The sequence below is a fragment of the Geotrypetes seraphini genome, chromosome 15 (assembly GCF_902459505.1).
Source record: "Geotrypetes seraphini chromosome 15, aGeoSer1.1, whole genome shotgun sequence".
Classification (NCBI taxonomy): Eukaryota; Metazoa; Chordata; class Amphibia; order Gymnophiona; family Dermophiidae; genus Geotrypetes; species Geotrypetes seraphini.
This window is the reverse complement of record NC_047098.1, coordinates 69,983,183-70,004,228: the sequence shown is the minus strand read 5'-3', so window position 1 is coordinate 70,004,228 and position 21,046 is coordinate 69,983,183. Positions and strand designations below refer to the sequence as shown.

The 21,046-nt window shown below is 41.3% G+C and overlaps 1 protein-coding gene across 1 annotated transcript in view; it reads left to right on the top strand.

Moving 5' to 3' along the window:
* SRRM3 (serine/arginine repetitive matrix 3) overlaps positions 1 to 21,046 on the top strand; it is a 123,326-nt gene that overhangs the window by 61,862 nt on the left and 40,418 nt on the right. The window lies entirely within an intron of this gene.

The window sequence follows — 21,046 nt, the reverse complement described above, 5'->3', positions numbered from 1 at the left end:
CTGGGCCGCTAAATTGATAACGGTAGCTGCAATCAGTTCAACAGCAACCCAATCGGAACTTATACCTGTTTTGACTCCATCCAAGCAACCTCGTCAAACTTTCAATTATTGCTGCAGAATGACTAAGTTTGGTCAGCCCACATCCCACCCACCTCCCACCCTAACCATTCCCCCTTTTCATTCTGGGCGCACAGCAGCAGTGAAAAGGCCTAAGCTGCCTCTAGATACATCTAAAACCCGTTTTGATTATTGGTACTTGGACGAGCTGTCTTTTTGATCGTCCAAGTGCTGACTTAGGCGGATTTTTAGATGTATTTTTTTTTGTTTCGATTATGTACCTCACATTGTAGAAATGGTTTAACATATTTAAACCAGCTCTGCATGCATTAATTTGGAGATTTCATATGTACCAAGTTGATTATTTGTCCATGGGCATAAGTATAAACCTAATACCCATCTGTAGTGTTCTGGATGGTGGCATGCCACTCCTATGAACTGCAGAAATACCCAGTCAAACAACCTTGAACACTAACGCCATACAATTCTTTAGTGTTATACTAAAACAAAATAAATAACTATTCAGCACAACACAGCGCTTTGCTTCTTGAGAAAGTCACACTTATTTTCTTACAGTAAGCACATTATAATATTTTAATGTATTTAAGCAATCGCTATACTGTCTTATCATCCAAAGGACATCAAGGCAATATACAAAGCCAAAACTGATTATAAAACAGACTAAAAACAAATAATGATAGCCAATAACACAGCCATAAGGAAAGAGATGGTCTGAAACAGCAAGTTCAGCAAATTAGCATGTGATAAGAAACAGTAACAGGGCCAGGCCAGGCTTGGAACTGGAAATGCTTCAGAAGGAGAGGGTCATAGTTAGGGTTACCATATGGCTCCAGAAAAAGGAGGATGGATTGAGACATCCGGGTTTTACTTCCATTGCTTTCAATGGAAGTAAAACCCGGATGTCCCAGTCTGTCCTCCTTTTCCTGCAGCCATATGGTAACCCTAGGCCAGATGCTACCCCCCCCCCCATCCCCCAGCTAACAACCATCACTGTAATAAGGGGGCTGAATTAGGAGAGGATATAAAAATAAGAAGACAAAACCCACACTGTTGCAAATGGAGGCTTATGGCACCATAGCCCAGTAGACATCGGTTCCATTTTACCTGGAAGCCTACAAAAGACAAGGAAGAGATTGTAGGGGAGAAATGAAAAAGCAGCAGCATACCCAGTACTTTGCTTCAGGAATAAGAACACAGCCGCATCTGGGGTGTATGTCGTACAGCCTTTTCAGTGCATAGCAGTTTCCATGGTTACCAGATGATTTCAGAATACAAAGACAGACTGCAACAATTTTCAATTTTCTTCTGTATCAGCCATTAGTTGGATGTGAATTTGAAACAAGGACCAGTTGAGCTGGAACTGTCTGACCTCAGCTATGACCCAGTACAGAGAGACTTCAGGGGACTTTTGTATGCAATTGGGGCTCATGGTCTTAGAGCTTTGCTAGTTTTGGTTCTCACAGTTAATTTTGCTTCATATCTTTGTGTGAATGGATCCCATAACCAGTAATATCTATCCAATGAAACTGCTCCAACCATACTGTGAGAAATGCTACATCTCCTTCTCAACCTCCCACACTTGTATTCTCTCCCACTCAATGAACAATCCTGTCAACAGAGCTAACCTAGAAAAAGGTGTTAGCATTGCCACTGCAGTGCATCCATTTTTGGGGTGGAGGGAAGTTGATGAAGCACAAGAGCATAAATTCAATTAGAGAATGGCATGGTGGCTGTTACCCGAAGAACCTGCTGAAACGGTGGGAAAAAAAGTGTTCACCACAGCTACAGGGACAAGGCCATTCACCGCCCTGTGTTAAGGGAGGGAATTCAATCGCGCTCCCTCCCTCCATACTAACGATCATTGCCACCGCCGTCCATTCGGGCATCTCCCTCCCTTCCCCTTACCTTTGTAGAGGGCAATTTCTACATTTTCTTTCTACGAGCAGCTGAGCCTTGATGTCGTGTGTGGTTGCCGTAAAGGTCTCCTCTGATGCAACTGGAAGCATAAGTTGCGTCAGAGGAAACCTTTACGGCAGCCACACATGACTTCAAGGCTCGGCTGCTTGTAGAAAGAAAATTTAGAAATCGCCCACCACAAATGTAAGGGGAAGGGAGGGAGAACGGGAGGAAATGTGGGGTGAAGAGGATCAGACACTGAAGGGAACTGGGGGAAGGGAGAGAGAGAGGGAGGGATAGAGAGGAACAGACACTAAAGGTAACTGGGGAAGGTGGGTTGGGGAGGAACAGATGCTGAAGGGAATTGGGGAAGGGAGGGAAGGTGGGGAGTAACAGACGCTGAAGGGAACTGGGGAAGGGAGGGAAGGTGGAGTGGAGAGGAACAGACGCTGAAGGGAAATGGGGAAGAGTGTGAGGAGAAGACGCGGAAGGGAAATGGGGAAGAGAGAGATCCCAGACTTTGGGGGAGCGGAGGGAAGAAGATGGATGCCAGACCAATGGGGGGGTGTGGAGGGAGAGATGGAAGGGAGAGGCACAGTAACAAAATATATGGAAGAGGCAGAGAGAAGGCAGATAGTGGATGGAAGGAAATAAATGAGGAGAAGACGAGGAAAGCAAAAACCAGACAACAAAGGTAGAAAAAATTTTTTTTATTTATTTTCTTTTTTCTTTGCTTTAGGATAAAATAGTATATTAGTTGTGTTGATAAATATTTATAAACAAAGCCCTGCCAGCTGAACCTCTTTCTCTAGTTCAGCAGCTAGAACTTTGATTTATAAAATGACAATTGTACAGAATATTGTTTCTTTTTATACTTTAAGGAAATAAGTTCAGTATAAAACTATTCAAGGCTTGTGTGGATAGGATCAGATGGTTTGCGGGGATGGGGACCGAGCTCGTGGGGACAGGGTGGAGATGGGGATAAAGTTTTTCCCTATGTCATTCTCTAAATTCAATCCTGTCAGAAAGAATGGAGCCTGCTGTCAGTCCTGCCAGATGACTTTGTATTCAGAGTGATATTTTGTCCAGTTCATTTCTTAACATTTCCCAACTGACATCCCAAAAATGAGAGAAATCACTAACAAATGCTGAGCCAGGGAATGATAAAGAATGGAAAGCAAATTAGAATCAGATTTTTTTTTTTGAAGGAAGCAAAATTTTAAATGTTTTGAACTCGTAATTTCCATGTACTTATTTGAGAAAAAAAAAGACTTAAATCCTCCTTGCAAACAAACAGGAGACGTTTTGGGGATAAGTATTAAATGATACCACAAAACCTATGTATAACAGCTTGGTTGACTTCCCTTTTAAATTAAATATCTAATATTTTCATTTCATTTTGTCATTCTGGTTGGCTTTCTTCACTTCCCTTTTCTCCCATTTATATACATACAAACCTTTTTTCTGGGTCTCTCAGCCCATTCCAGCACAAAACTTTGATATGTTTTGACTTCATCTCCTGGTACACTGCATGTTCTTTGGAGTTTTATGTCAATGAGTGCTGAAAATAGAGAAACAAGAAAAGAGCGCTTATTCTGAGCCTTGTAATGGTAAAGCAAAATGGCTGCCTTGTTTGACCAAACTAGACAAAAGAAAACAAGCTTTATTAGCAAAGGGGTCTGACGCACATTACTAAAAGAGTCATTGTCTTTTTCCCATTCTGCACTCCAAATGTGGAGATTATTGTTTTCTTTTTATTATGCATTCCTGTCACTGAAAATTAAGAAGGTAGGTATTTTTTTGCCTACGCACGTTCACATCTGCGGATGAGCCTGTTGAAGCACCGTAGCTTACTTTAAGTGTTTCTTTTTCTCTCTTTCTCTCTCTCTGTTATTTTGTTCCTTCTTTTCTCTCCTTTATATTTGGTGGCTCTAATTGGTTTTTTTTTACCTTTTTTTTTCCTGATTAACAAAAAAAAACACTTCCAAAAATAAACTGCACTTCTTTATTTTTAACTCTTTAGATTTTTTAATGTATTTTTAAAAAGTAATTCTTTTCCATTTGATAGATACATTTCTGTGAATATTTTAGCACTCCAAGTTTGTGTTGTTTTTATAAATGATATAAAATCAATTTGATTTCCTCTCTGATTTTTTTTGAGATAGCTTGCTAACGAAACATATTTTTTGGGCTGGTTTATGTTATGTATAAATGAAAACAACTGATTTTCCAGTTAAAACATCTCAACTTTCAGGGACAAGGATATTTAAGGAATTACAGTAATAAAAATGGGTCTCACAGCTTTAGCAAGTGTTAGGATCCCTTCATGTGATAAATAGGAAAGGAAAGAGCATTTACAAGTTCTGTTGACCTGCAGTATTATCTGTTCTTATGGTATAGATCAGGGCTGCCCAAGTCCGATCCTCAAGATCTACTGGCAGGCCAGGTATTCAAGATATCCACAATGAATATGCATGAGAGAGATTTGCCTGCACTGCCTTCTTGGTATGCAAATCTCTCTCATTGTGGATATCCTGAAAACCTGGCCTACCAGTAGATCTCAAGGACCGGACTTGGGCAGCCCTGGTATAGATAAATGTCACTTTGCGAATGAACATTTAAACTATGATTCCTAAGTTATGCATTTTGACATTTTTCTAAAGGGTTTTCCTAATTTGGATCTGTGGGCAAAGGAAGCAGTTCTATACTGTAAATGGGCATGTACAATTACGCACACCTTGTGTGTTTTACCCTAATTGAAAGAAATGCACCAAAATTTACTATGCGCTATTATGTAAACTAGCACATAAATGCTATGACATGTAATAGTAAGGGGATATAGCATAGGTAATCTATCAGGGACTTATGCAACTTACAGTATACCATCAATTGCATATGTTGCACTAGTGCACTTTGGCATTCCCACTCACGCCTAAGCGCTATTATACAATCATGTCCCACTGAGGCACCAGGTTATAGAACGTTTAGCTCATAGTAGAAATTGTGCTACTACATGCTATCTGGATTATTATAGTTTACTTCATTTTAGTTTCCAAGTTTATTTATCATTTGATATGCCACCAATCAATAGCTAGCATCTTGGTGGTTTACATTAAAAATATGATTTAAAAAAAAAAAGAAAGGAATTTAGGGGTAAATATTCAGCCAGTGGTGGTCAATAGTTTTTTGGCTGCCACTGACATTGAGTATCCAGGTTTGTGATGCTGGCTACTCCTTACTGGTTAAGTAGGATATTCAGCACTTAGGCCCAGATTCACTAAAGATAGGGAGTCAATCGCTGTTGGCCAATTTTAAAACAGCGATTGATTCACTATCTTTTTTGTATACAAATGAGTTGCACAGAGGTGCAAATCATTTGCATGCAAACTCCTGACTCAAAGTAATTTGTCCCCATGTCATTCTCTTGGGGTAAATGTTAGTGCTTAACTACTGCATATAAGTATTCTATAAGTTTGAGCCCTACCCAAGCTTTTTTAGACTATGTAAATTCCTTAGTGGGTTTTTAGACTGTAAGAAGGCTCTGACCCTTGGTGGAGGCTAGAAAATTGTAATAAAACTTGGAAACTTGCTGAATATTGGCACTTTACTGCATTGGTGCTAACTCTGCACCCAGACCGTGCACATAATAGTCCTGCACAAGCGATTTTACCTGTAAGGAGCCTCTCCTGGATTATTGTTACCATGTAACTGGGTTTCCCTAAGAACATGATGAAAAAAATGACAGAAAATGCATAAATGGTAACTAGACTGCTTCCTGATCTTGGCTGATGTTTCTCCAGCTTTGACAGATCTTCACTGGCTTCAGACTAAGTGCAGGATGCACAACACTCCAACAACACGGTAAAATATACCATGTTGGGAGCGATTTACGTTTACAGAGCTATGCGCACACAAATCATATTTGTGCAGAGTAGCCCCCGCAAAAGAGGGGAGGAACTGGGTCTGGCGCCTGCTTAGAAGAGCAGAGTGGTAGGCACAGCTCCTCTCCCCATCCCTCCTGTCAGCTCCATTTTGGGTCCTGCCAGTGCTGCTCTCCCTTCAGAGCCACAATCAGCTGAGCCAGCAGGGGAAGCACCGATTGGTGGCTTCGGGGGACTCCTGCTGGCTCAGCTGATTGGGGATTCCCCTGCCGGCTCAGCTGATCACACAACAACTACTGGCATTTCCAGACCTGCCAGAAATGTTTGCCCCATAAAAGGGGGGCATTCCCTTTTGTGCATCACAAGGAGAGCTCATTTAAATACTAATGAGCTCCTTTTAAGCTATTTCCTTAGAGTTCTTGGTGGCTGCAACAAGGAACGGTAACAGCCCCCAAGAACCCTAGACCTGAATATGTATACCCTAGAGGAAAGGAGAGACAGGGGAGATATGATTCAGACGTTCAAATACTTAAAGGGTATTAACGTAGAACAAAATCTTTTCCAGAGAAAGGAAAATGGTAAAACCAGAGGACATAATTTGAGGTTGAGGGGTGGTAGATTCAGGGGCAATGTTAGGAAATTCTACTTTACGGAGAGGGTGGTGGATGCCTGGAATGCGCTCCCGAGAGAGGTGGTGGAGAGTAAAACTGTGACTGAGTTCAAAGAAGCGTGGGATGAACACAGAAGATTTAGAATCAGAAAATAATATTAAATATTGAACTAGGCCAGTTACTGGGCAGACTTGCACGGTCTGTGTCTGTATATGGCCGTTTGGTGGAGGATGGGCTGGGGAGGGCTTCAATGGCTGGGAGGGTGTAGATGGGCTGGAGTAAGTCTTAACAGAGATTTTGGCAGTTGGAACTCAAGCACAGTACCGGGTAAAGCTTTGGATTCTCACCCAGAAATAGCTAAGAAGAAAAAAAAAAAAAAAAATTTAAATTGAATCAGGTTGGGCAGACTGGATGGACCATTCGGGTCTTTATCTGCCGTCATCTACTATGTTACTATGTTACTATGTTTTAACATTGGCAGGAGAGCTTCCATGTCACTAAGACTGCTTGAATGAGTTTTACTGGCACGGAAAGCTTTTGAGCATCGGGGCATGAGTGAAGAATTTTTTTTTAAACATTGATGTTCACCTATAAAATTCAGCAAGAGATGAGGTCAACTTATTTATTATATAGGTGGAATTCATGTAGACCTACTTGAACCCTATGTTCTGAAGATAGGATTTGCTTTGAAGAAAAATGGAGATTAAAAATTTAAATGAACATAAGAATTGCCGCTTCTGGGTCAGACCAGTGGAGTGGTCCATCGTGCCCAGCAGTACGCTCACTCGACGGCCCTCTGGTCAAAGACCAGTGCCCTAACTGAGACTAGCCCTACCTGCGTACGTTCCGGCATTTTGTTAACTTGCAAATTAGTGAGTGCTGTTTGCACATGAGTGTGGTAGCTCTTATTTAAACTAGTACTATAGCACTTAGATATAAACTGATGAGCAGTATATCTGATGATAAATAAACTGGAAATTTGAATGACAGCATGAGCTAATTTTTGCATGCTTTGTAGGAGGAAATTGGATAGGCTGCAAGTGAAGAATGGGAGTGGACTGTTAAGGGAGAAGTTCTAGAAAGGCAGGCTTTTCCTTCTAGAGTATTAGCCTAACCATATATACTGTATATATTTATATACCATGTATATCCTAAGTGGTTTACAGGTATTCTTGAGAGTTTTTCACTATCTGTCCTGGCAGGCTCACAATCTAACTAGTTGGTTAAGTGACTTGCCCAGAGTCACAAGGAGCCACAAGTCACTAGGATTGAACCCACAACCTCAGGGTGCTCAGGCACTGGTTCTAGCCACTAGACCACTCCTTGCTCCCTATTAAATGAGCACCTATACCAGCCATAGAGCTGGGATAAATTAGAAAATGACACAGGGACAAATGTGTCCCAATCCCTGTGGGATCTACAATTTTAATGTGTTTGATGCTTGTGCAGATGAGGACAGAGCTTGCAGGGATGAGCAGGGACAGAAATGAAGACAGATCCCACGGGACAGGGACAAATTTGGGGTAAATGTTAGTGCCTAACTACTGCACATATGCTTATAACACAGTATTGTATAAGTTACATGAATAAGTTTGAACCCCACCCAAGCTCCGTCCTTGTGTACCGTAAGTGATGTGGGTGTTTACGGAATAACACTTGGTACAAGTTTAGCAGTTAATCATGTATATTCAAACATTTGCATATATGCTGTTATTATGAACATTTATGTGCCAGCCCCCTGCTCATCCATGCTAATTGCAAAGAAACAACATGTAGTGAAGAACTTTTCTATGCAGTGAACATACTGGCCACACTCCAAGTATAGGCTTTAAATGTTCATTTTTGAAGTTAAAGCATGGTGTAAGGACAAACATTTACTGTAAACAGGTTCCATAGTTACATTAGCTGTCCTGATGAAACAGGAAAGTCACAATGCAGATTCTTTAGGAAAATCTTGATTCAAATGGTGTGACGTGGTTGTTGGGAGAGTACTTAAGGCATGATGTTTTCATTGGGAAGTTTATAGAATGATCTGATTGATATGGATCCTAGAATGTGTTTTATCTCAGTGTATATTAAATGTCATTGCAAGCAATTTTGATTTTAATTAGAAAGATGGCATATGAAAAGTTTTGAACAGATAAAGATATTAGTTCATATGCTCTTTAGTGTGGTAAAAGGTGACAGATTGGCAATCAGAGTTCTTTATTCATCCAGACAACAGGCAACGGCAATATAAATTTATCCTACTCACTTCCCTTCCCGATATATTTATGTTTATTTAAGATTTGATATACTGCTCCTGCATTTTACTGACCTATGCGTTTTACAAAGTATCAAACTAAAATGAAATTAGGTACTTGAGGAAAAACTACCCTATCTGTCCTGAAGGCTCACAATCTAGCTAAATCACCTGATAAACTAATGATAAACCCGATATGCCTCAACCCTGCACTTGAGAGGAAGAACTCATGCTCCATGTCCATCAAATGTTTATATCTAGCAACTACTAAAGTGGCACTAGAAAAGGTTCAAAGAAGAGCAACCAAGATGATAAAGAGGATGGAACTCCTCTCATATGATGAAAGACTAAGGAGGTTAGAGCTCTTCAACTTGGAAAAGAGATGGCGAGGGGAGATATGATCAAAGTCTACAAAATCCTGAGTGATGTAGAATGGGTACGTGGATCGATTTTTTACACGTAAAAGTACAGATGCGTCATTTGCAGAGATTTTATGCATCTGTACTTTCGGATTGTTTAGCCTTTCCACATATCTTTCATCCTAGGACTAGCACGGACCCCTGAGGAAGACTCTACTGTCGAAACACGGACAGTGTTGGGTCCAACGTTCCCAATGGACTAGGTCCTTAAGGTTTTTATGTGGATTGCTATGTTGATTTTTTATATATATATATATATATATTTTTTTTTTAATAAAGTCCAATTCAGAAACATCGTCTCTGCACAGTGGTTGTTGTTTTTTTGTTTCTCTTGGACTTTTTCTTTGTGGATTCTCCAGGGTCAATTTCTTTGCTCTTGTTCTCTCTCACTCCTCACTATTATATATTATTTTTTAGGCGGAATTCTTATATATTATTGTTTTGTGTTTACTCCTGAGGGAACTATTTCGTATTGAAAAGATCAGCAAATGGCTTACATGACCTCTCTCAGCAGCTTGCAGTACTTGTGGAATAATGCTGTATACCGCATCTTATACTGTATCTTGATAACTCCCCCCAACCATAGTGGAATTAAAAATGGTAAGGAGAAGAAATACCAAAATGATTAAGGGATGAGAATGACTTTCATATAGCAAAGACTAGAACGGTTGAGGCTGTTCAACTTGGAGAAAAGGTAGCTAAGGGAAAACATGATAGAAGTCTGTAAAATCTTGAGTGGAGTAAAATGGGTCAACAAATCAATTGTTTATCTTGTAAAAAAAAAGTACAAAGACTATGAGGCATGAAATGAAGGTGCACAGAAGTTTATTTAAACAAATAGGAGAAAATATTTGTTCACTCTTCACATAGTTAAGCTTTGGAACTTGTTGCCAGAAAATGTCATAAAATTAGCATAGCTGGGTGTCATCATGTGACGGGCCAAGAGGTCAACACCCATCACTTTCCACACCCCAGATGTCCTTAGATTTTCTACTGACCCTGCTAAAACACAAACACAACAGGATTAAAACAGTTGTAAATCCTGTGACCAGGTCTCTTCAGGTCTTCTTGCAGCTCCCAGTCTCTCCGCTAGTCACTATCGTCCCTGCTGGTCCCTCCGCTGGTTGCTTCCCAGACCTTTGGCCAATATCTCCTGGGTCTATCAGGCTGCTTCCGAACTCCTCTGGCAACTTTCAGTGGCATCACCAGTCTCTACACCGGTCCCTCTGCTGGTTGCTTGTCAGAACCCCTCAGTCTTGGACCTTTACCCTTCTGGCTGTTCCTGTGAGACCACTGCCCCCAGTCCCCTTGGGACTCTCACTCCCTGGAAACTTTGCTGGTCCCTCTGCTGGGTGTCAAATCTGAGCCCCTCTTTGGGCTTCAGGCTCTACCAGGCCTTCCAGCTACTCCTTCCAGGCCTTCCTTCTAGTCACTCAGTCATCTTCTCCTGCACACATGCTCCCATTTGTCTTATTGCAGTCAGACACTTTCCCTGTACAATCTTCCCGTCCTTCAGCTGCTCTTCATGAAGACTCTCTCCCTGTCATTCACTCCTCTGATCATTCATGGCTCCTACTGGGTCCTCTGCTGGTGTCAACCCTGCAGTACTCTCCTGGTTACCCCCAAGATCTACTGGGCAGACTGGTCTAAAAGGTTTACTGAGAGTAGATCAGACACTAGCATTTCATGCCTTGCGGGTCACTTGGCTCCCAAAGGAGCTCCTGGGTGTCTTAGCTTTCTGCCCTGGACTTGTCCTTTTCATCCCCACTCTTCCCTCAAGGTGAGTGGACAGGTCCCAGCAGTCTTTGCAGGATGTTATGCAAATTAGCCATTTCATTTAGCTGTTCAGACTCCCTCTGGTGGAATGCCAGTGACAGGGAACTTCATCCTATCACACTGGGTTTAAAAAAGGTTTAGGCAAATTCCTGGAAAAAAGTCCATAAACTATTATTAAAGCAGCCCAGGGTAAAACAACTGTTTATCCATGGGGATAAATAACATAGAATCTTGATACTTTGGGATCCTGCCAGGTACTGAATTGACCACTGTTTCATCTATTATTCAATGTTTATTAGAGTCAGAAAAAGTTGGAGGAGGAGGTAAGATGGAAAACACCAGAAAGCGGTATTTTTTAATTCAGATAAGATGACATCACTTTTAACCAGCAATAGCCGGAAATCTCTGAGACACAATAGATGGATAATCGGGAACAATAAAGAACATAGAAACATGATGGCAGATAAAGGCCAAACAGCCAATCTAGTCTGTCCATCTGCAGCATCCATTATCTCCTCCTTTCCCTAAGAGATCCCACGTGCCTTCCCCATGCTTTCTTGAATTAAGACACAGTCTTTGTCTCCACCACCTCTAGTGGGAGCCTATTCCACGCATCTACCATCCTTTCCATAAAAAAGTATTTCTTGCACTAGGATTGAGATTAGCGTGAGAGAATCAAAAGTAAAACCATAAGAACATAAGACTTGTCGCTGCTGGGTCAGACCAGTGGTCCATCGTGCCCAGCAGTCTGCTCACGCGGTAGCCCTTAGGTCAAAGACCAGTCTTATTTGAGTATAGCCATACCGGCATACATTCTGGTTCAGCAGGAACTTATCTAACCCTTTCTTGAATCCCTGGAGGGTGCTTTCCCCTATAACAGGCCCTGGAAGAGTGTTCCAGATTTCTACCACTCCCTGGGTGAAGAAGAACTTCCTTACGTTTGTACGGCATCTATCCCCTTTTAACTTTAGAGAGTGCCCTTTTGTTCTCTCCACCTTGGAGAGGGTGAAGAATCTCTCTTTCTCTACTAAGTCTATTCCCTTCAATATCTTGAATGCTTCGATCATGTCTCCCTCTCATTCTCCTCTTTTCAAGGGAGAAGAGGCCCAGTTTCTCTAGCCTCTCATTGTACGGCATCTCCTCCAGTCCCTTAACCATTTTGTCACTCTTCTCTGGTCCCTTTTGAGTAGTACTATGTCCTTTTTCATGTACGGTGATCAGTGTTGGATGCAGTATTCCAGGTGGGGGGTGCACCATGGCCCGGTATAGCGGCATGATAACCTTCTCAGATCTGTTTGTGATCCCCTTCTTAATCATTCCTAGCATTCTGTTCACCCTTTTTGCCTCCGCTGCACATTGCGCGGACGGCTTCATTTACTTGTCTACAAGCACTTCCAAGTCTCTTGCCTGGGGGCTCTCTCTGAGTACAGCACCAGACATCCTGTATTCGTGCATATGATTTTTGTTACCGACATGCATCACCTTGCACTTATCCACATTGAACCTCATTTGCCATTTTGCGGCCCATTCCTCGAGTGTGTCCCTTAACTGTTAGGTATCGGAGGAGATGTTTGAGAGCATAGTGGATAACAAGAACTTAACTTGTTAGTTGACTGAAGGAATTTTTTTATTTGTACTATAAAATAAAAGTACAAGGCTGTGAAGCAGTCCCTGAAAATGTGTGAAAGAGAAATCACAAATCTACAAACAGAAAAATCCTCAACAGCAGTACAATACAGAGCTAAATTTAAAACACATCAAGGCCCTCAAAGACCCAGAGTAATTACAGAAAAGGATCTCCCTATAATCACCTTCAGTCACTAGCTGCACCCTCTCCAAAAGACATCCATGAGCGAGCCTTCTCCAGAGTAGCCCCCACATTCTGGAATGCACTACCTGAAATGCTTTGGTTCTTCCACCAGTCCTTTCATGGAAGAAGAGACACTTGGCTGCACATATGTTTATCCACTGCTACCCTAGATGAGATCATTTTCAAGCACCAATCTGACCTCATGTGCAACTTTCTTCAGATTAGTCTCTTGCTTTCTAATATTTTCTCTTCTATCTTGCTGTTTATTAAAACATTAAGAAGTTGCCTCCGCTGGGTCAGACCAGAGGTCCATCGCGCCCAGCAGTCCGCTCCCGCGGCGGCCCATCAGGTCCATGACCTGTAAGGTGATCCTTGTCTAAAACCCTTTATTCCCCTTTATGCTTCTATCTATACCCTTTCATAATCCTATCTCTACCTCTATCTGTATCCCTCAATCCCCGCATCCTTCAGGAATTTATCCAATCCTTCTTTAAAACTCCATAGTGTACTCTGTCCTATCACAACCTCCAGAAGCGCATTCCAGGTGTCCACCACCCTCTGAGTGAAAAAGAACTTCCTTGCATTGGTTCTAAACCTGTCCCCTTTCAATTTCTCCGAGTGCCCCCTTGTTCTAGTGGTTCCCAGTAGGCAAAAGAATCTGTCCCTCTCTACCTTCTCTATGCCTTTCAGGATCTTGAAAGTCTCTATCATGTCTCCTCTGAGTCTCCGCTTTTCCAGGGAGAAAAGCCCCAGCCTTTCTAACCTGTCTGCATATGGAAGGTTTTCCATACTTTTTATCATTTTTGTCGCTCTTCTCTGAACCCTCTCTAGTATCGCCATGTCCTTCTTAAGGTACCGTGACCAATATTGGACACAGTACTCCAGATGCAGGCCACCATCGCACGATACAGTGGCATGATGACTTCCTTCGTTCTGGTTGTAATACCCTTTTTAATAATACCCAACATTCTGTTTGCTTTCTTTGCGGCTGCTGTGCATTGTGCTGTTGACGTCATTGTTGTATCCACCAGCACACCCAAGTCTTTTTCAAGGTTACTTTCCCCTAGTACTAATCCCCCAATTTTATAACTGAACATCAGGTTCTTTTTCCCTATATGCATTTCTCTACATTGAAGTTCATCTGCCACTTTTTTGCCCACTCCTCCAGTTTGTTCAGATCCCTTTGTAGGTCGTCACATTCTTCCACAGTTCTAACTCTGCTACAGAGTTTTGTGTCATCCGCAGATTTTATAACTTCACACTTTGTCCCTGGTTCTAGGTCATTTATAAATACATTGAACAGCAGCGGTCCGAGCACCAACCCCTGCGGAACACCGCTCGTGACCCTCCTCCAGTCTGAGTAGTGGCCCTTCACTCCAACCCTTTGCTTTCTGCCTGCCAACCAGTGTTTAATCCATCTGTATACGTCCCCTTCCACCCCTTCCTAAGTAGCTGCTCATGAGGTATCTTGTCAAAGGCTTTTTGGAAGTCGAGATAAATGATGTCTGTGGGTTCCCCTTTGTCCATCTAGCTGTTTATCCCTTCAAAGAAGTGCAGTAAGTTTGTTTGGCACGATCTTCCCTTGCAGAAGTCAAGCTGGCTCGCTTTCATTTGTCCATTTTTTTCAATGTGTTCACAGATGCTGTCTTTTATCAGCGCTTCTACCATCTTGCCCGGAACAGAAGTCAAGCTTACCGGCCTGTAGCTCCCCGGGTCACCCCTCGATCCCTTTTTAAAGATAGGTGATCGAGGGGTGACCTGGGGAACTACAGGCCGGTAAGCTTGACTTCAGTAATTGTAATGTAACACACTTTGTTTTGTAATCTGAATAATTTTTTACTGCCGTAATTGTCTATACACCTTGAGTGGTAAATAAATCCTAATAAATAAATAAATATACCCTTTGCCACAGATAGAAATAAATGAGGCCATCAGAGCACACAAACTTCATGTGTTGAGAGATCCTCGTTTAAAATCATTCCAAAATGTGTGAAACTACACCTAATCTAATCGAATGCACAACATATTAATCGCACTTTCTCAAAAAGGTTCAAGGTGATTTACATTCAAAGAGGCCGTAAAATCTAGGGGAAAATACAAAAGCAATCAATAATTAAAATATCATCATAACATGAATATTACAACAAGTCATAAAAAAGTTTTCAAATTTTTACAAAACCTTAAATAATTTTTATCAGTAAACAGGTAGATTATTCCAAATTGTAATGGCAGCATAAGCAAAAGAAGAGTTGAGCTGTCATTTATACCGTACTCCTCTAATCTCTGGCAAATGTAAGAACATAAGAATAGCCTTACTGGGTCAGACCAATGGTCCATCCAACCCAGCATCCCATCCCCACAGAGGCCAATCCAAGTCACATGTACTTGGCAAATCACAAATAGTAGCAGCATATCATGCCACTAATCCAGGGCAAGCAGTAGCTTCCTCCATGTCTGTCTCAACAGCAGACTATGGACTTTTCCTCCAGGAACTTGTCCAGACCTTTTTTTCAAACTAGCTACATTAACCACTCTCGCCACATCCTCTGGCAACGTGTTTCAGAGCTTACCTATTCTCTGAGTGAAAACATAATTCCTCCTATTGGTTTTAAAAGTATTACTCTGTAACTTTGAGTGTGCCCTAGTCTTTGTAAATCATGATGCTGTGAAAAATTGATCCACTTGTACCCATTCTACACCTCTCAGGATTTTGTAGACTTCAATCATATCTCCCCTCAGCTGTCTCTCTTCCAACATGAAGAGCCCTAACCCCTTTAGCCTTTCCTCATAAGAGAGTTGTCCCATCCCCTTTACCATCTTGGTCGCTCTTCTTTGAACCTTTTTAGAGATAAAGAGACCAGAACTGAATGCAGTACTCAAGATGAGCTTGCACCATTGAGCGATACAGAGGCATTATGATTTCTTAGTCTTGTTTACCATCCCTTTTCTAATAATTCCTAGCATCTTGTGTGCTTTCTTGGCCGCCGCCGCCACACATTGGGTGAAAGTTTCAGTGTATTGTCCACGATTACACCCAGAACTTTTTCTTGAGCGCTGACCCCCAAGGTGGACCCTAGCATCCGCTAACTATGATTTGGATTATTCTTCCCAATGTGCATCACTATGCATTTGTCCACATTCAATCTCATCTGCTACTTGGACACCTTGTCTTCCAATTTCCTAAGGTTTTCCTGCAGTTTTTCACAATCCGCCTGCATTTTAACAACTTTGAACAGTTTAGTGTCATGTAGTAATAAAGTACCACATAATCTGATGGAAGAATAATGTAAATGAGAAAAAAGCAAAATGAGATTATCTGAAGAGTCAGTCTGTAATTAAAGATGAGCTAGGCAAGCTGATCTAAACATAATTTACCTCTTAACCGATAACCAATGAATATTCTTATACGCTAATGCAACACTTTCATACACCTATACCATGTCTGATAACAGTTCATCCTATAAACTGCTGCAAGGTGCTTTAGGTGTCAGAAATATTTGGGTTATTTTCTAATGTTCATCATGGGTTCTCCAAGTCATCTGTTAATGGAATTAAGTCTATAAGTCAAATTAATGACAAACTGGTATATTTTATGCTTTTGGAAGAGCATAGTTAAAAGTGAATTAAAACATATGTCCTGACGCCCACAAAAGAGCTGGTGATGTTTGCCTTATAAAGGGGAAAGGAGATGGGACTTGATATACCGCTTTTTCTGGCTGGTTTACACAATCTAAGCAGTTTACATCTGGGTCTCTCTAAGTGAAGTGAAATGCACTTGTCTTTTGTTTGGTTAGAATAAGCCTACTGTCATGATTTAGTTCTTAATATCAACATAGTCACATTGTAATTGATATCATCATCACTAGCTGAGGAATGTTATCTTCCATCCAAATTGCAGACACATTTAAACTTACAACCTACCAGATAGGTAAGCTGTGCAAGTTTACCATGATGGAAGGTCTATGGAGGATAACTCTATAAAGTAAGCTCTAATAGCTAGGCACTGATTAGGTATATAACATAGAAACATAGAAATAGACGGCAGATAAGGGCCACGGCCCAACTAGTCTGCCCACCTCAATGACCCTCCCCTACTTAACTCTGTGAAGAGATCCCACGTGACGATCCCATTTCTTCTTAAAATCAGGCACGCTGCTTGCCTCGATCACCTGCAGTGGAAGATTATTCCAGTGATCAACCACTCTCTTGGTGAAAAAGTATTTTCTGGTGTCACCGTGCAATTTCCCACATCTGATTTTCCATGGATGTCCTCTTGTTGCCGTTGGACCTTTGAGAAAGAAGATATCTTCTTCTACCTCGATACGGCTTATGAGATATTTGAACGTCTCGATCATGTTTCCCCTCTCTCTGCGTTCCTTGAGTGGGTATAGCCGCAGTTTATCCAGCCGTTCCTCATACGGGAGATCCTTGAGTCCCGAGACCATCCGGGTGGCCATTCGCTGGACTGACTCAAGTCTCAGCACATCCTTGCGGTAATGAGGCCTCCAGAATTGTACACAGTATTCCAGATGGGGTCTTACCATGGATCTATATAATGGCATAATGACTTCAGGTTTACGGCTGACGAAACTCCTACGTATACACCCTATGATCTGTCTAGCCTTAGATGAAGCCTGCTCCACTTGATTGGCAGTCTTCATGTCTTCACTGATGATTACTCCTAAGTCCCGTTCTGTTGCAGTCCTTGCTAGGATCTCGCCATTAAGGATGTAAGTCTTGCATGGATTTTGGCTGCCAAGGTGCATTTTTTGGCATTGCCAGGTCCTAGACCAGTGCTCCAATAGATCATTAAAATAATATCGCAAAAACATTTTAGAGGCAGAGTCTGAGCTGATCATGGGCAGGAGTCACACCTGCACATATAGTAAGTTAAGCATGTGTCATTAGCACTTAGGTGCACACATGCCAGCTCTGTGGCTGGCATAATTGGCACTCAGAGGATAATTCTATAACAGTGTGCCTATATTTAGGTGCCAAAGTGATACATACATGGAGCAAGTTCTATAAGACCACATAGACACTTACAATAGCCACAGAGCTGGGTGTAAATGCCCAATCCTAGATTGCCACAAAAAGTGCATAAATTATACTCTTCTAAAATGTACACATATATTGCAAATGTGCACCCTTCCCATACTCGTTACCAGTTTATAGAAATGTGCATAGCAACTATATTGGCATTTACTCATGCATGATGGCCCATATATGCCAGTATTCTGGCCATTTGTATGCATTCTTAGCACCTAAATATAAGACTACTGTTATGGATTCAAGATTCTCACAACTCATCTCCAAGCATTGCAACATATTACATGTAAGATACCAAGCTGCCACTCCAAATTCACTGTCCCTAAGTAACTCATACACTAGACCTGATGTATTAATTGATACCACATGAGTACAAGAGTGGTTGGATAAAGAAGTGAGAGCTAGGAAAATCATGGTTCAAATCCTACTTCTCTCACTGATATTCCTTGTGACCTTGGGCCAGGCCCTTATCCTCCCTCAGGTATAAAACTTAGAATGTAAGCCATCTGGGACTTGAAATTATGTGTTACACCTGAAAGATAAATGTAAAAATCTAAAATTCAAATTCAAGTTTATTCTTAATTTGGTATACCGACCATCACAAGTATCTGGCTGGTTTATAGTATTAAAAATTTAAAACATCTTAAAAATAAATAAAATAGAAATAAAAATAGGGCAGGTTGAAGTCAAGACAAGGACAAGATTCAGTGAGGCAGTTGGATATCATCCTGTAAGATACACTGTGATATTGTTCTGAATATTGCCACAATTGATAGGGAGAGCAGGAAGACTACAGCTGCTGGAACCCCCCCCCCCAAAAAAAAAAACCTTGTAGACACTATAATAGAACTTGGGTCTTGTTACTTGCCAAGTGAATTTTTACCTTTTGAAGGTTTTTTTTTTTTGGGGGGGGGGGGTTCTGACGGCTCTTTGAAAAACTCTGTAAACTCAAGAATGTAGATATACTGTACATAAAATAAAATCAGACCCGTTCTTTTTCTTAGCTAGCAGCTCTTCTTAAACTGTGGACTAAAAAAGAAAAATTCACCCTATAGGTAAACTTTAGGGATGTGTAGAGGGCAAAAATGTTCTGTTTTGGGGGATTGTTCTAGACTTTCGCGCATATGTTTTAATAGCAAATTTTTCACAAGTGCTAGGACTTTTTAACACATGCTTCTCAACTTTACCTGCATTCATTTGTAGGTTAATGTCCATTAAGGAGTGAAGTTATCAAAAGCGGACTACTGTTAAGTCAGATTATTCTAAGAACATAAGAATTGCCATATTGGGACAGATTGAAGGTCCATCAAGCCCAGTATCTTGTTTCCAACAATGGCCAACCCAAGTAGCAACATTCCAGAGCTGAGATTGTGATGTCATAATGCCTCATTCCACCAATGCTTAAGAGCCAATTTCATCCATGATGTCACAATGGCTTGATTGTCCTAGACTTGGCTCACATAAGAATTGCCAGTATCCTGTTTCCAACAATGGCCAACCCAGGTCCCAAGTACCTAGCTAGATCCCAAGGAGTAAAACATATTTTGCCATAACTTATACTACAGTATTTTAGCCCAGTTATATTGCATGAAATGGGATCCTCTGCTAAAATAGCACAACGTGGAGTAAAATAACTCATCGTAGGGGAAGTTATCAATGTAGGCTACTGTTAAATGGGATATTTGACCCCTTGATTTAACAGTAGCCTACATTGATAACTTCCCCTACGATGAGTTATTTTACTACAAGTTGTGTTATTGTATATAGTGAAATGGTGGTACAACTTGTGGTAAAATAGCCCCTCTTAACAGTAGCCCATGTTGATGACTTCCCTCTAACTCAGGGGTGTCAAAGTCCCTCCTCGAGGGCCGCAATCCAGTTGGGTTTTCAGGATTTCCTCAATGAATATGCATGAGATTTATTAGCATACAATGAAAGCAGTGCATGCAAATAGATCTCATGCATATTCATTGGGGAAATCCTGAAAACCTGACTGGATTGCGGCCCTCAAGGAGGGACTTTGACACCCCTGCTCTAACTCATGTTTAGCATGGGCTCCACCTTATGCAATGAAACCTAGTTAGCAATGACCTGAGTTAACAGTAAAATACCAGTAGATCATATTGATAACCCCCCCTCCCCCACCACCTGAATGTTTAAAATCACTAATGAAAACAATATCCCTAAACAGGACTGGATTTGAGGTAATCTGTAGGGTTATTCATAGGGTATCTTGTAGCATTTGGGGAGACCTAGAATTATGTTAGTTGGTGAAGCTAAGGAAGAAAATGTCATTCTCATTGTGGTTACCATTTATCAGGTCATAGGCACAGATTGAGTCAATCTTATTATGGACCCAGGTTCTACTACTACTACTATTAATTATTTCTAGAGCACTGTACAGAGTCATGAAGGAGACAGTTCCTATTCAAATGAGTTCACAATCTAATCAGTCCCTGCTTGAATGAGCTTAAAATCTATGAGGAGGGTGCTGAAAAGTTCTCAGCCTAACCAAGAAGACAATGACGTGGATATGGTTCAATCAATGATCTGAAAAAATGCCAAAACAGAGAATTTTGTTTCTGCAAATTGGTGCTTAATGAAATAAGATAACACTGTTTTCAGCTACAGTGGCAAAATGATACTCAGAATTTAGGAAGTTGGTTGGTTGGGCTGAGAACTTTACAGCACCCCCTTGTAATCAATCAAGACAGAAAAACAGGATGCCAGGGTAAGGGCTACAGTTAATGGGGATGATTAAACTACTTGCTAGGGCAGTGGGGAATAGGGTTATGAGTTGAAGGCTATCTCAAAAAGCCTACTTTTGAACAAGGGATGGGGTGTGACACAGGTAGTTTGTTCCAGGCATACGGGGTAGCGTTCTGCTCTTGGAACCAGTTCCACCTCCTTTATGGCCTGGGCTTATCGGTTAATTTGAGCTTTTTTAGAGGTATAGTTGACTTGATTTAGAATACATGAACCCAACATGGTGGAGCACGTGAGAATCATTCTTTTTTCATCTTCAATCATTTAGTTTTGTGGGAACTCAGACAAGGATTTTGCAAATACTAATAAAGTACAGCCGAGCCCATACTGGAGTTCTCTCTTTTAAAAGTTCCATTTCAATGCAGTCTGGTAGTTTTGGGACGACAGGTAGCAGAATGCACAGAGGTAGGAACTGATGCTCATTTGTCCCTTGAGGTCAAGAGCCATTTTAGGGACCCTAACTCTAAATTGAAGTACAGGTGGAATGATAACATCAAAAGAATAATTGTATGGATGGA